The following is a 17,624-nucleotide window of genomic DNA, read 5'->3' on the forward strand; positions in this document are numbered from 1 at the left end:
GCGGACCGCTTGATGCGCCGGGTAGCTGCGCACAAATGACTCCTCCTGCTAAATAAAAAATACTATATTTTACTGCTAAATATTAACTAAATCCCTTTCTTTTATTAATAAAATTAAATAAATAATAATATGTAATTAAAAATAAAAATATAATATGTAAATTAAAATAATCTACGCTTAGAAATTAAATTAAATAGTCTGTAAATTAATTGACAACCAACTGCTCTAGCGGGAGAGAGTCGTTGAGTGAGCCGTGTGCAGCCGCCCAGCGCACCACCATTGGTTTGCTCTGCGCCAATGGCGCAGAGCGAACCAATGTTTTTGGTTTTACCTGCTATTGAGCAGGTAAAATCAAAATGCGAGCACATACGACAAACAAATAAACAAACCCGCGTAGCATAATTTTTTATAGTGACTGAACGGTACGATGAAGAGAATCTTAGCATCTCTGGTTTATTTACTGTTATTTAAAGATTTTGAATAATTCCTCTTTCCCTATATTTAAATGGAATTTTTTTTTTAATTTTAAACATTTACGTTGTCTTATAGACGGCGTAAAATATCAACTATCGAAAGTTTTTTCACATCCGTTATAGCTTATTAGTTTAGGCCTTCTTTGTATTCACCTTCTTTCTAAAATTATTCATTCGATTTACTTACGCTGAACTTAAAATTATCTGTGTTTATTACAAAGAGATTTGTAATTTATAAAAAAAGTTTAATCGTGATAAATCCGAATCATAAGGTGATTATCGGTCGATGAATCGGTGCATTTAATAATTTATTATTTAATTTTATTATTTATATTATTTTTTTTTTGTCTTCAGTCATTTGACTGGTTTGATGCAGCTCTCCAAGATTCCCTATCTAGTGCTAGTCGTTTCATTTCGGTATACCCTCTACATCCTACATCCCTAACAATTTGTTTTACATATTCCAAACGTGGCCTGCCTACACAATTTTTCCCTTCTACCTGTCCTTCCAATATTAAAGCGACTATTCCAGGATGCCTTAGTATGTGGCCTATAAGTCTGTCTCTTCTTTTAACTATATTTTTCCAAACGCTTCTTTCTTCATCTATTTGCCGCAATACCTCTTCATTTGTCACTTTATCCACCCGTCTGATTTTTAACATTCTCCTATAGCACCGCATTTCTAAAGCTTCTAATATTTTCTTCTCAGATACCACGATCGTCCAAGTTTCACTTCCATATAAAGCGACACTCCAAACATATATTTTCAAAAATCTTTTCCTGACATTTAAATTAATTTTTGATGTGAACAAATTATATTTCTTACTGAAGGCTCCTGCTTCGTCCATCTTTAGTAATTCTACTTCCCAAATAACAAAATTCTTCTACCTCCATAATCTTTTCTCCTCCTATTTTCACATTCAGTGGTTTGTATTATTTATTTGTGTATATATATACCTTTGTAGTGTCTCAGTAAATATACATATATATAGTTCGAACAGTTATATTTTATTAAAGAAAACTGTTAGTTACATGATGAGTTTGTTGTTCTTTAACTTAAAATTATAAATATTCAAAACGATCACCGTTAATTTCAATACACCTATGACAACGTTTTAGTACAAGCTAACTGTTCTGCAGGTAAAGCTATCGTGTTAAATGAGTTTTCGATTTGCTGTCCTCGATTTTGTAGCGTACACAATCACTTTTAAGACAACCCAAAGGTAGAAATTCGCGGGTGGTAAATATAGGGATCGGTGCCGGGAACACTTCACTTCCTCTTCGCCGTATCCACCGCGCTTTAGTGGAGCAGTAAAGCTCCATCTTGTTAAAATTAGTACGCCTCTTTATCAACATGAAGATTATGTTGTTTTGTAGCATTTGTAAGTAAGAGATGCCGGTGACAGTCCGCTCAAAGAAGACCGTTCCGGCAATCGCTCTACAAGATAAATTAACGGGTTTCTGTTCAGTCAGGTCTGGATTTGAGTTACTCTAATAAAAAAAAAGGTTATGCCTGTTAATCTCTACATTATGCTTAAAAGTGACTTCATCCGACCGAACAAATCTTCAAGCCCTTCGTTTGTTCAAAAAACTGTATTCGCCTATCTGCATCATTATACATTATATATTATACTGCTAGCGGTATCGGGATATACGGTGTGAGATTATTAGCTCGTAAAATTATACGAATACACTGTCTTTTTTAAACAGCGATCTCACGAAAACAACGTCTGACATTTCTTCGGGGATCGTGTAAAGGTTTGCGTTACTAAAGAGGTACTTTCATTACCGGTAGAGGATTTTCTTCCCCCGGAACCACTTGTTTACGTTTATCGCTGTTCCATTAGCTTCAAACTCGTCGCCGATTCCTACGGTTGTTACCGTCGTTCCAAATTTTATTGATCGAAGTCTTTGAACTCTTTATGTTTTCAGTCTACCGATAACACCTCAGAAACCGCTTTCTAAAAACCACTTTGTTAGAAAAACACCTAAATTTCAGCCGTACTTAATACAGGATTAATAACGTACGATCTAGCGACGGGTGACAACAATGAGAAACAGATGTTTTTAATTATCAGCACGCGTCGAAAATAATTTGCTTTACGGTAATGAAAGGTAGTTCGATTGCGAAAAAGAAAGAAAAAGATTAAAGAAAAAGAGAGAGTCGGTCTTTGACGTATATTTTTACAGAAAAATATTAAAATTAAAAATTCGATTGCAAAATATATTTACGTCGCGACAAATTTTTAGAATAAAATACAACGAAAACATACGGATAAGACAATACGTGTGCGGCATTATTAGCAGAAGCTTCGGCTTGACGGCTAACGGTAATCGCTCTGGGAACATTCGCAAGAACGCTCTAGGAACATTTCGTGTTGAAATTCGCAAGTTACATTGAAAGTCTAATTTACCGATAAACGATTCTATATTGCGGTTAATAGTGCGGGTACGTAAAATTAATTAAACTAAATGTTGAGTTTTAAGTTAATTAATAGCGTTAAAACAGAAATCGATTTTAATCCGTCGGGATACTTTAACGATTATTTTTGTCGATAGTATATTTTGTAATTCATCAGGTAATCGATTAATTATTTTAGAGAATACATACGTCATTTGACATCGACAGTAGTTATAAACGATTTCAAAGTTTCGTATCGAAGAGAGACCCGGTTCGTGCGAGTCGGGACGAAACAGGAATTTGCCATTATTTTTAATAGTACGAATAACTACGTTTTACCGAAGAGTCGTCTTAAAATTAATTCAGATGTAATCGTAGCTTGCGTAAAGCGGCTTTTATCGAGCGCTTCTTAACGATAGAAAATTTATTAATACGTGTATCGAGGATGTCTCCCGCACAGAACTCCCCGTACTAACGTAAAGATTGCGCATATCGTAATTAATAAAATAATTAATTAATCGCATATCGATGATTTTATAAAATTAGAAAAGGTGTTTCAATTTAGGGCAAAAATAGTCGACGTGATTCTATTTTACGTGCCGCTCGACGAATGATGCATAAGTATTTCACTTCTGAAGATTAAGGTCACTCTTAATAATTAGGTTACTACGATTTAGGTTTGATCGTATGACGACATAATAATAATAATATAATCTTAGCTTTCTGCCGATATGTTAGTTTTATTTCGAGACCGGCTTATACGTACACGAGTATGCGCATAACTTTCTTACTCGATACGGAAATAAATAAAAGATTACCTGGAATATATCGCTGCTTTTTAATACGATTTATTATAAAAAGACATTAACTATACGAAATCAATTTGTATGATTTCATTGATATTCTTAAATTAAATCGATTAACCGTTTACTTTTTTAATCAAATTTGTTGTTTTGCCCCTTCTCCCTCCCTCCCTCACGCTCTTTCTCTTCTACTATTTTCTTTTGAAATATGCGCGTTCTTCGCGAGGACCAATACTACATTTTCAAGGATACGAATCGTAAAACAAGATAAGTTTTGATAACTTTTCCTAACGGATCGTCTTTGAAATAATATTATGCTAAATTCTATATTTCTAGGTAATCCAAATCTAAATATACTGGACAAGTTACTCCGGTTTCCGGCTCTCCGCTTTCCAATTTTTTCTATTTTAACCCGTTAGGGAAGTTTAAGTCAATTATTTTTATTTTTTGCTTACTTTTTGTAAGGGACAATGTTTGTAATTACTACGAAAATTTCACCTTTTTAGTTATCGAAAAACGGGAAAATTATTAAAAAATGAGATATTCATATATACACACGCGCGTGCGCAAACACGCATACACAGTGCCTCATGAAGAAACAAAAAGGATTTTAGGATATGTTTTACAGGATCATTGGGATGATCAAATTGATATCCTTCCTAACAAAATCGAGTCGTACCGTTCTGATCTCAAGCGTTTTAATGAAAAACTGAGTTTGTTTTATATATATCAGAAATTTCTCCCGGGACTTTCGCAACCTATTCTACTCGTAAAAGTAATGGAAAAATTCGTATAAACATTTCTTCTAACGCGCTTCGTTTGCTGCGGCTATTGAAACATGTCACTCGGATTTCAACTACCTCAGTGAAATGAGATCGTACTGAAATGTTTAGACGTTAATTAAGAGACTGTATTAGCGATTTATTATGATTTTTGACCTGAAAATCAAATAAAATAGGTCCGAGAACCCTATCTGCTATACTTTTTGAGAAATCTGGAATGAAAACCGATATATTGGGGTAAAAAAACCTTGTTTTTTATGTTTTACTTTTAAACAAAACTTGTAGAGAATTTAATTCTAACAAAATGGTGAAAGATAAGTTGAATAAAACGAACAGAACTTAGAAAATAAATTTATTTAATTATTATATAGATTTAGATTTGCATAGATTAATGTATGTACATTACAAGATTTGTCAAAAAATACTAATTTAATGTAAATTTTTTCGTGATATGAAAAATTTATAAAAACAAAATTTATTGTTAAAAATTAAAATAATTGGAAATCGCACAATAATTGTAAAATAAAAATTACTTAGATAATAATTTTGTTATTAATGATAGAAATAAAATAAATTATTTGTAAAATTATTATTTCAAAGTCGACAATAAAATAACAACAGCCGATTAACAATGCGTAATACTGTATTAGCGCTTAAATCATTCTGTTAGATACAGTACGTATAGTGTTGCCTTTACCGAAGGTTTTCTGTGAATTTTAGTTTAAACGTGTTCTGTTTGCCGTTGAAATAACGCAGTACTTATTTACAACAGAGGAATACGCTAATATTGTATTCATTTTGGATATGTGTGTATCGCTAATTCTACAGCTGCTGCGGTAGAATATGAAGTACGTTTTCTGAATCGCAGGATTCCAGATTCCAAAACAATTAACGCGACTTTTCGCAATCTTCGGGAAACAGGTACATTACCTAATATTCGTACCGGCTACGAAAGATCTGTCGAAAACGACGCTCGTATTGATGAAATTATTACCGATAAAGTTCAGGCGTAGTCCAGGAGTCAATACACGACATCTTTCTAAGCGGATTGGATTTCGAATTCGATGGTTTGGAGGAGATTTTATGGAGGTGGTGGAACCCGATTTACGTGCGCCTAGGCAGTGTCGGGCTCGCTAACAGGTTCCGCAAGATGTTATTAGGTGCGTATGTGTTCCTGCGCACTACCGACTAAACTTCCACCTTTGGCTATCCACCTCTCTTGAAAATCGCTTATGCAGCATTACTTCAGGAAGGGGGAAACGTCCGCTCACACAATCGGACACCGCAATCAAAGGAACACCGATACACAAGTAAACACCAATACGATCACACACTCGACACTAAGCCACGGCAAAACACAATTACGCTCATACACACAGTGGACCCTCACAGGCAAACACCAAACGTCACAAAAGTCGAACACATAGCGGTACACATACACGCACAAACACACACCCAACATCATGCACACTCTCAGGTACTTACCACATACTTCACAGAACTTACCAGGACGTCCACAGTCTAAGCTTCTGAAGGGGAACTTACCTACGGACCCGAGCCAGCGGAATGGCCACGGTTTCATTGCATTCAGTGTTTGTAGGAGACTTAAACAAAACAAGTTTTGTCCTTACCGTAAACAGTCGATTCAATACCTACAAATTTTGTTTTCGACGATGCGCTTCGCTTGGATTTCTGAAACTGGTGGAATACAAATCGACAACTCTACAAGTATGTTTTGTTTACCGACGAGGCAAATTTCAGTCGAGGTGGCCTCAACAACATACGCAGTGAGTATAGCTGGGCAGACAACGATATATGGTGAGGCTTACGTCACAATCATACCTTTTTTTTTTTGTTTAACCTCCGAGTCCACAGTTAAGCATTACTTCAGAGGATGAGATGAATGATTTGTAGCGTGTGTGAAAATGCCATGCCTGACCGGGATTCGAACCCGAGACCTCTGGGTGAAGGGCCGAGACAATCGTACCTGGCCGCTTAAATGCTAACGTCTACTTGCACTTTGTTCAAGAAGAATTGCCGCAGCTCCTTGAAGATGTTGCTCTAGCGCTGAGACGAAAAATATACTTCCAGCACGATGACGCGCCTCCCTGCTTCTCTAGTGCAGTTTCCAGTCTTTTAAATCATCGTTTCCCTGAGAAATAGATCGGTCGTGGAGGTCCACATTCCTGGCGACAAAGATAGGCTGATCTAATACCGCTAGATTTTTACGTCTGAGACTGGACGAAAAATATTGTCTACAAAATAAAAATAGATCCTCGTGAGGAATTAATTGTCCGCATTATGGTTGAGGCCGAGCGACTTAAGAGCAGTTTTGAAGAACCAAAAAGAGCGACAAAAGGAGTACTGAAGCGTTTCAAGGAATGTGCTGAAAATCGTGGACTGATTTTTGAACATTTGTTATAAACCGGTACGTATAATGCTTTCGGTGTAGTGTACTCTTATTATATATATTCTAAATAAAATTCAAATTTTAACTTTTCTTTGTTTAATTCAACTTGTCTTACACCATTTTGCTCAGAATTAAATTCTCTTCGGGACTTGTTTAAACGTTTTCTGTGTTTATTACATATATAATGAAATTATTGTACGTCAAACACAAAAAACAAGGTTTTTTGCCCCGGTTTTACTAGTTTTCATTCCAGATTTCTCAAAAATTACTGCAAATCCTGTTCCAGAACCTATTTTATTCGACTTCCAGGTCAAGAACTGTAAGAAACCACTAATTCTGCCCCTTGATTAACATCCTAAAAATTTCTGTACGATCTCATTTCACCGTGGTAGCTGAAATCCGGCCGAATACGCTAGCCGTAACTCGTAAACGAAGCTTTTTAAGACGTACTTTTATACGAACGTCTTCAATTATTTTCGCAAGTATCGTAAGTTAATGAAAGTCCCGGGAGAACTTCGTGATACATTCTGTGTATTTAATCCGAGAAATTTAGCGAATGCTCCTACCTTGAAACGAACTACTTTTCGGTACAATATCTACTCATCTCTAAGCCTTCACGGGGAACAATTAAACGTGTTTAAACGGAAAGGTAACGGTGACGTGTTCTGACACGTCATTTTAGTGGCGTTGAAAAGTAATTTTAACGCAAAAAACTTTGGACTACGATAACCTTAAAAATTTGCGGTAATTTATTATTTTCCACTGCTAATTTCAATAGCGGCCTGCAGTAAATTCATAAGTGTCGTCTCGTACCGGAAAAGATCATTTGCAGGTAGGAGAATTTGCTAAATTTTTTTCCCACGGTCAATTAGTTATTTATGAAGTACCGTAGAATACATATGAAGCTAACAGTGAAAAATATTAAATAGCCACCATTTTGGTTACAGTTGTCTTAGGTACAAATCTGAATCGGTATTGTGTAACGTGAAATTTTAAATTTTATCGTATAAAATATTAATTTCTCGATATAAGTTTGTACTAGTACTTGGTATTTTTGGTAAGGGTACAGTTTTTTTCGATCTGACAACAGCGGTTTTTATAATACGCTTTAGTGAAATGAATATACTAAGCACGATATAACTTGACGGGTGACTGACTTTCGTCAAAACAAAATCGTAGAAATAAACTTACATCATTAAACTCATCAATTCTTACTGCGTAAAATATATATATATATATATATATATATATATATATATATATATATATATATTTTTTTAAATACTCGCGTGTCTTTTTCCGTGAAAACAAAAAAATAACTACTTTTTTCTGGACATTCTTGGAAAAGGAAAATGTAGGCGGCTATTAAAAAAATAATCGACGGTGATAAGAATGTGATATTCTAGCATAATAAATATCTAACCGTTATTTATCACTCTGCCGAGAAGCGGTTCCATTAAACAATCTTTTAAAACGCTCACGACCCTTTATCACTACACAAACGCACTCCTGGATCTGACAAGCGTTTTGCGATGCGTTTGGTATTGTACGAATCGTTATTATTATTCTAATTCCATTATAACAATTTGAAACCTAAATAAAATAATGTAGACGCGTAGTAAACGTAAATTTGGAACTAATGTATGAAAACGTCTCGCGTGGAAGGTCAGATATATCCTTTGTGCGCATACGGTTTCATTGTAACATCTAAAAAGTTCTATATCTGACGACAAATTTTGTAAACAAGTTAATAATAACAAGTTGCAAAATCGTTGTTTTTTTGAAAACACAGTAACAGGCAGTCACCTCCCAAAATTTTACGAAGCTTAATCTAGTTTGCTGATGTGCGTCAACGGCAGAATCCCTGATTTCAATGTCGTACCGGAATAAAGAATTAGCATAGATGCAGAGTGCGACGCAAAAATGACGCGAATGAAGAAGCTACGATTTTAACACCTTTTAACAGCCAAGCGTGTCGATAGACTACAGTGATATATAGAGCATTTCAGAGGTGGTAAGGGACAGCGACAGATGACCGAGACGGCAATAGAAGTTGCGAAGGCTCAAAGATCCAAGGTGACGTTGATCGACGTGCCAGAACGTGTGACTTCCTCATTTTTCAAGGGTGAGTCGGTGAACAGCCTGGAAGCCAGGAAAAAAGGACCGAGGATAGTTAGCGTCCGGGAAACCCGATAGGTTAACGAATCGTGGCTAACGCTAATGAAACTGCGAAAGGAATCGGAAGTAATGAAACGATTAATTAATATCCCATCACGACTGTCACCGCAAAGACCTTGAGGCCCCAAACGATCATATATGATGTTTCACGAGACATCGGCGAGGAGGGGGTTTGTTGACGCAGTAAGAGTTCAAAGTACGGATAAGTCTGCGGAAGAATTTGCGAGTTTGTTTGAAGCGGTATTTCGTGCTGGCCGCAGAGACAGTAATGCGATGCATTATGTAGTTGAATGCGAAAAGCGATCGCGAACAAAATTCCTAGAAACCGGTAGAGCGTTTATCGATTATCAGTCATGTAAAATTAAAGATTCGACGTCACGGCCTTGGCCGCGTAGCCAAGATTTGCAAGTAGAAGGAACTTTTTCCTTCTGCGGCAAGGACGGGCATCTGGCAAAGGATTTTTAGGTTAGGAAGGATGATGGTCCTCCTGCCTGCATAAACTGCTTTCGAGGCGGGAAGCCGGCGAATCCCGATTACCGTTCCGAGAAATGTCCCGCGTGCAAACGTGCGCAGAACTTTTGAGTGGCAGAATGGATATATTGGCGGTTAGTGGGAGTTAAATTTTTTCCTAACTTCCTTCCCCTTTTTCGTGTTTAGCCTCCGAGAATTACCGGCAGATATTACTTTAGAGGATGAACGAGGAAGATATGTATGAGAGTAAATGAAGTGTAGTCTTCTTGGCTTCCGGGAATTCGTTATATTTTGATGATTTATGTTTTGGGTTTTGTTTGTTAATTTTTTAGTTTTATATTTTATGAATTACGTTATTTTTGATAGGTTTCACTATTGCGGGTTATTTTTTATTATTATTTTGTTTCGGTTACGTTATTTTTACGATACGAGTTAGTGTAGATTTCTTTTTTTTTGTATTCTTGTTTTGTATTAGTGTTTTGAATGTTTCTTTTATTTTGCGGTTAATGTTTTGTTGTAAGTTTATTGTAATATTGCAAGTTTTTATTTATTTGTAGACTTTTTGTTAGTTTTTATTTGTTTTATTTAGTATGTTTTTATTGGCGTTTGTTTTTGTTTAAGACCGTCCACATCTCTCATTTCTCTTTTGTGATCTATTAAGTTTAGGTTTTGTTTTATTAGTGTTAACGGGTTTATTTCTCTAGGGTAGTTTTATTATCGGTTGTTATTTTTGTGTTTAAAGAGTTTTGATGTGTTTATTGTTATTTAATTTAATTAGCGATTTATATTATTGTTGGTTTGTGTTAGTATATATAATTCTTTTTGGATAAATTTGGTTTCTTGATTTTTTGTTACTTTGGTCAGTTTAATTTAATTTTCGTGTATTTGAGTCATTATTTTGGTTTTGCATCTATTGTTGTTCATTCAGTTAGCGTTTTGTATAATTAACGGTTTTGTTTTTATTTATAAATTCAGTTTATTTAGTTTGTTGTATAATTATTTTACGGATTAACTGGACGCCTGAACTGTGTGCTGAACTCACCCTAACACCGGAGGGGAAAGCGATTAGATCAGCTCAATCGGGTAGTCCTTTTTAGGACGTGATGAAATCATTTACGATTGTGGGTTCCGATCTAGGCGCGTACACCGATGTGAATGTCGCTTGTGGCATTCGCATCGGTGGCATGTTGACAGCGGCCAGATCATATATATTTCACGAGACCGTGAAGATGACCTCCGGTAAAGTCCCTAAAGGCTAGGTACGGAGGGGGTGGCGTGACGGTCGAACCGGTCAATCGGCTTAACTTATTTGTAATAGTACTATTTTTTTTTATTAATTTGATAAAACATATATAAAATCGCGTATACGTAATCGATTTTACGATCGCATTTAACGTTTTCAACCGGAATGACGATCGATTCAAATTTCGAGTCGAGAACGGGCGATCGCCCCCTTCTTGAGAACAAAGCTTATACCGCTTCGATCTTTTCAGAGCAAGTCGGTCGTATTCAAAATATTTCTGCCGATTTAAAAACATTTCCAGAAAACCATAAAAAAAAATTATCGAAACGTATTTGTGAGTTTTTATTTTTTAATTACCGTTCGCGATCGAAATAATTATTACTTGGAAAACGGTCGAAACTACCGGTTAACCTTTGTTTCGTAAACGTGCGGTACTGATTTTCACCGACGGTCAGAGGAAAAAGGTTTAATTCTCTGGATAGGAAAAGGATCGTGTAGAGTCGCACTGATGTGTCGAATCGGGCCCGGAGTATATCTAAGTTTAAAAACGTTACATCCGCGTACATTTAACGTGAAGGTTCCGGGTTCGAATCTCGCTTAGGCGAGACATTTTTCATACGCTACCGATTTCCACCGGGTTGAAGACGATAGCTGTTGCCGGCTCTTTCATAACAACGTATGTTTTTTTTTTTTTTTTTATTTTGTTTTTTTTTATATTCCCACCTACTCCTCTGGAACGGATCTACAATCAAGTTTGACTCGCGCCAGAGGAGTGTCCTTTATTCTAGCTCGCCTCCCCGCCCGCCGGCTGTATGTCCGGCACGGCAGGTCAGTTCACCGGTTAGCTCTTTTATTTCGTAGGTGGAAATTCCACCTACGACAAGCCGTCATCAGCGAGCGGTTTCTTCTTGACGAGCTTCCTCATCTTTCTTTATAACTGCGGTTATAAACGACGAGATCACATTAAAGTTATCCTCGTTAAGTAGCATTTTATCCACCACATTCTCCGTAGATAATGGCCCTATACGTCTTACACAGGATTGCCTGCTTTCAGTCCAACGGTTACATTCAAATACTACATGTTCAGGGGAATCATATGCCCCACAGTAAGGACAGTTGTTGTTATCTACCCTTAGTCTCGCACATAAATAGGACCTGAACGACCCATGCCCTGTAAAAAATTGCGTTATCCAGTAATTTATGTCCCCGAACTTCCTTTCTATCCATGGTCGGAAACAACGTATGTTTAAAGAATTAAATCTGTACGTAAGAGCCAGATCGACCAAAGACCGTAAAGAGAAAAATTACTTATTTCATTAATAGTCTTTCTTTTAATTAAATTTTCATTACCGCTTATGCGATCAGTTTCTCTTGTAATATTTTTAACGCGTTAAAATATTTCAAGAGAAACTACTAAGAAAATGCGTTACGTTTATTCATTTATTTTTTGTAAACGATTTTGCGGGACGCTTTTCATATTTTAAAACACGAATCTGTTTTAATGACTAATCGTCAGAAAACCCCGATCTCCGTTGATTATTTGATAGTAACTTATCATGTGATGTAATTAGCGGTGAAAATATAAAATTTTCACCATTTTCATAGACATTATCACGGACAACTTGTGAATCGTTTCGCAAAGAAAAAATGTTAGGGATAGATTAAGTAATTAAAATGGCCCCGTTTGTTATTATAGACTTAATTAGGGACAGCTTACTGTCCATCTAACATTTGTCGTCGATCAAACATTTCTTTTAATTAATTAATTTTTTTATTAAGTACTAATAGTAAAAAATAGTCAATTTAAAGTAACATAGATAAACACACATGCGATTGCGGACGGCAGATTGGGAATAATAAATTGTCGGTGCGGCAACGAATTTATTTCTGGGTCCTTTCTAACCGTTGGAGTAACCCGACCGAGGTAACACAATCATTTTTGACGATCGGTGCAACTCGGGAGCTCCTGCTCCTCCTCCCCAAAAAAGCTTTTTATAATAATAAAATTTGGGAAATTCTGGATATTTTTTTTTCTCTTTTTAGTTCCTTGTATGAAGTAAAGGAAGTATTGCGATCGCGAAAAACTTCGGTTTTCAGATTTCAAAGGAAGTATCCATTTTCACCATCCCTGAATCCATTTTGTCTTGTTTTGGTGTGACGTATGTGCGTACGTATATCGTGTAATTCAAAAACGATTAGACGTCGTATGTTGAAATTTTGGATTTAGAACTGCTGTAAGATCTAGTTGTGCGCCTCCCCTTTTGATTGGAATGGACTGGACCAAAAGCGTCCAAAAAAACCCAAAACTCAAAAAATTTGGATTTTGGAGTTTTTCTTTTTAAGCGCAGTAATAAGCTCTCATCGAGAGCTTTTCAACGATATAAGCGGTACTTATTTTCATCGGTTCCAGAGTTATAGTAAAATAACATTTTAATTAATGAAATATTTGGATTTTACTTGGAAGGTACATCGGTTCAAATCCGACTTCATATCATTTTTTTTTAAATTTAACTTTATCGATCTATTAATAATTATTAACTCTGATTGTAAACAAATTTTAGATTAAATAATTCAATAATAAAAATAAAAAATATGAAAAAATATCAGAAGTTATTGATGAAATAAAATTTTATGTACTTTTCATTTTAAAAAGAACGCGTAATGTAATTTAATAGGCGTACAAGGAAGTCATGTAGTGTCCATATCACATTTTTTGTCAGAGACAATAAATTTAACATTATATATTTATTTTTGTACCAGTCACACGGTCATATAAGTCGAATTAGTTTAAAAAGGTACTGTTACAAGGGTATAAATCAAATCTATTGGTTTTCTTTGAAAGTAAAGTAGTAGGGGTCTTTTAAATTATGCGCAAAAATTGACCGATTGTGGTGGCTACGTCGATTTTTTTTTTCATTTTTAAAGCGCGATTCGTTTTCAGTACCTAATGACAAATCGTCTCACCAATGTTTAACAAAATCATAAAAATGTATTATCGAAATGCGGAATGGATTACTTATCGTACGTTTCGCGTTATTTACGGCATAATCGGCCAAACAAAAATACAATTCATCGTTTGTTTAAAAAATTCGAAGAGAATTTTTTTCTACTCGATGCTCAAACACCGTTTCACAAAATAAATGCAAGGAGGTAAGAGAATATTGTTGCTGTGCGTGCAGGTATTCGTGAAAATCAAAATTTATCGATTTCACATCGTTCACAAAAAGCACGGCGAATTTTGCTTAAAGATCTTGGTCTATACTCGTCTATAAGATTCGACTAACTGAAGAATTTAAGCCGCGGGACCGGCTTTGACGGTCTACAGCAACTCGAAGCCGATTCAAATTTTAATCAAAAAACATCTTCTCTGGTGAGGCTCATTTTTGGCTCGACGGTTTTGTAAACAAACAAAATTCCCGTACTCGGGATGATTCCGATCCGTAAATGTTTCAACGGCGACCACTACATCAGAAAAAGATCAGTTTTTGGTGTAGATTACGGGCCGGTAGAATCATCGAGCCCCATTTTTTTTTCGAAAATGAACTATTACAGAAGATGCTGTTACACTAAACGGCGAACGTTATCCGGCTATGATTCCTGATTTTTTGTTTGCAAATTTGGAAACTTTAGATTCGAATGAGGTACGGTTTGCACAGGTCGATGTGGTGTAATCCACCGGGTCGGTCTAGTGGTTAACGTGTCTTCCCAAATCAGCTGATTTGGAAGTCGAGAGTTCCAGCGTTCAAGTCCTAGTAAAGCCAGTTATGTTTATATGGATTTGAGTACTAGATCGTCGATACCGGTGTTCTTTGGCGGTCGGGTTTCAATTAACCACACATCTCAGGAACGGTCGAACTGAGAATATACAAGACTACACTTCATTTACCCTCATACATATCATCCTCATTCATCCTCTGAAGAATTATCTAAACGGTAGTTACCGGAGGCTAAACAGGAAAAAGAAATGAAAATGTCGATATCACGTGCCGCACGGATGCTACTGAGACGATTCAGTTATCGACTGATAACTTTAAAGCTAATACTCGACGCATTATTAGTGGAATTCCTACCGATTTGTTCATAAGAGTTGGGCAAAATTTTGTTGACAGGCTTGGCTGCGTCAAGCGAAGCCGTGGAGACCGTATGAATTATATCGTTTTTTAAAAATAATGTGACGCTATAAGTTCCAAAATAAAAAATAAATCGGTTGATATTACACATACCTTTTTTTTTATTGCGGTTTTACTTTTTGCGCTGCAAGAAAAGAATCATTGCATTAGTGAAATTAAATCGTACAGTAATAAGGAGGAAATAAGTAAGATCATTTGAATTCGATATCTTTATCTCTAAACTTATCGGTAAATTATTTAGCGCGATCGCTGTAGTTACTTATTTCCCTAGTTGGAAGTCAGTTTTTTCCTATCTCCGGCTGCGTAATAAACACTCGACGTATCGTGACCAATAACTATTTATAATCGAATATAAAAAAAAATAAAATCGCGCTGTTGTCTCGTATAGAAATGAAGTTATGAAAGTTTAACTTGTGCATATAAATAAATATCCCTGGTATTTTTAAATATTAGTTCGTAAAAGAAAAATTGTTTACGACGAAAATCCTTAAAAATTATCGTAAAACAAGATAAATCCGTTACTACGACGTATAGGTATAGGTATTCTACCGTAAAAGATACAGATCGTCCTGTAAATCGTAGGAGCATTCTTAAAATTTTTCACTCGTGGAATTTTTAATTTCATCGACAATTACTCGAATCGGTGCGCACATTTTTGCACCTCAGAATCGTACATTTTGACATTTTTTTCACCGATCCCCCCTACAGGGGATCGGTGGAACGGGAGGAATCGCGCAAATATTTTTAACGGGAATTTATTAAGTTTTAATCGCACGTCATTTAAAAAAATTAATACAGTCGAACCCCGTTTAATGACATCCCCGCTCGGTCCGCAGGACGGTATTAAATCGGTTTTGATTTTTACTAAATTCCGTAAAATTATTAATAGGTTATATTATACAGCGAATAAGAATAAAAATTACCGCTAAAACTGATCGAAGAAATCGTTGTCTTTAAAGAGGTATTAAACGTATAAATGAATCGTTACATTTTTTCTTTTAAGGACGGATATTTACGCCGTGATATCTTACGGTAACATTTATTAGTTTTTTAACGTTACCGTACCGTTAGTTAATTCAAGATTTATCGGTGATCGGTGAACAAGCTTATTGTCTTTTAAAAAAACGATTAATGCTCTCGGACGAATAGATAATAAAGATCTTTTAAAATGTTGCGACCGAGATTTAAATCTTGCGAATTTTACGGTCAAAAATGAATTTGATAAAAATATAAATTAAATCTTTACTTGTCGATCGACTTCTGACCCGTTAAAATTTACGCGAAAACTTTTGAAACCGTCAAAATACGAACGATTAATAAAATATTTTCCTTTAGTACGTAAAAAGAGACAAAAAAAAAACTCTCCTCAAAAACAGACTAAACTTTTTATTGGCGAATCAAACCGATGATTTAATCAAGGAAAAGTGGCGTACAATATTCTAGAAAAAAGAAGATTCAAATAAAAGAAGTTTACTTTTCTCAAAATCGATTACTATATCGCTACGTTTTTCAAATTTAATATAAATATGTAGTTTTTATAACTACGTCGTAATGTTTTAATATTGGGAAAGGGATCGGGACCCACATTATTCCATTCGAACGAGGTAAAATTAATTAAATTTTGTTAAATTAGAGTAAAGGGTTAGATTATTTGACGTAAAAAATAATTATTAATGACCGAATAGAATTAACATTAAAAAAAATACGATCTTTAAATCGATATCTTCTACTCCATCGGTCTAACAGACGTTCAATTTTTCAGAAATTCTTAAAATTTGTAATAAAAGAATTTCACATTTCTTAATCCGCATTATAAGATTTTATTATTTATTTATTTTTTTTATTCTGAACGCCGCACTGAAATAGATTACATAACATCTGAAGGTAGGTATAATATTTAATTTGTTCGGTTTGGACGACGACCGTTTCGGACAAAATTAATGTAGAGAAGATTTTGTCCTTTTAAATAAAATTGAAATTCATTTATGCGGTATATTGGGTTTTTAAAATATTCGAATAACTATTCATCCTGCCCGTAAACGATAGTAAACCCGGCTGATTTTTAGCAGCGCAAAATAAGCGCTCCGGCTTAAACGCTTAAAATACGTTATATTTAAAAAATCCACGAAAGTACGGTTTAATAGATCACTAAAAACTTATTACGAGAAAAAAAGAAACGCAAATAAGTATAAGTAATTCGAATAGATTTTCTCCTTAACGAGTGAAATGTGATTTTATTACGCGACTGAGATACAATGAAATGCGTGTTTCTATCGGTTTTATTTATCGAATCGGTCTACTTAACGTTTTTAAATCTGTGACTTCATTTCTAAATTTAGCCTACGAATATTATTTGAATACGATAAGCCTACTCTGTTGTTGCTCTTATTCGAGCTTACATTAAACAATATCAACGCGATATTTTATATCTCCGTAATTTATAACTAAATACTTATTTTTCGATGTGCGGCTTTTTTACGAATAAAGTACGCCTCATCACCGTCGCGTTGTATATAATTAACGATAATCTCGAGGAAAGAAGAATTTATTTGCAAATTTATTATTACTATTTAAAGAATATCACAACTTCATTTTTTTAACGCGCGGGCGTTCATATATTAATATAAGCTACGTGCACGTATATTTAAAAGTCGGTGTTAATTTTTGGCGATGTTTTTATTTCGATTAGTTAATCGCATCGATCGTTCAGCCTTGTATTTTTATCGAGATATT

General features: G+C 35.2%; 1 protein-coding gene across 3 annotated transcripts in view; it reads left to right on the forward strand.

Annotated features, from left to right (window-relative positions):
* Positions 1-17,624, forward strand: part of LOC142327741 (rho guanine nucleotide exchange factor 17) — a 247,187-nt gene that overhangs the window by 51,020 nt on the left and 178,543 nt on the right. The gene's annotated exons all lie outside the window — the stretch shown is intronic.

This window comes from Lycorma delicatula, chromosome 7 (genome assembly GCF_047948215.1).
Source record: "Lycorma delicatula isolate Av1 chromosome 7, ASM4794821v1, whole genome shotgun sequence".
In the NCBI taxonomy this organism is placed as follows: Eukaryota; Metazoa; Arthropoda; class Insecta; order Hemiptera; family Fulgoridae; genus Lycorma; species Lycorma delicatula.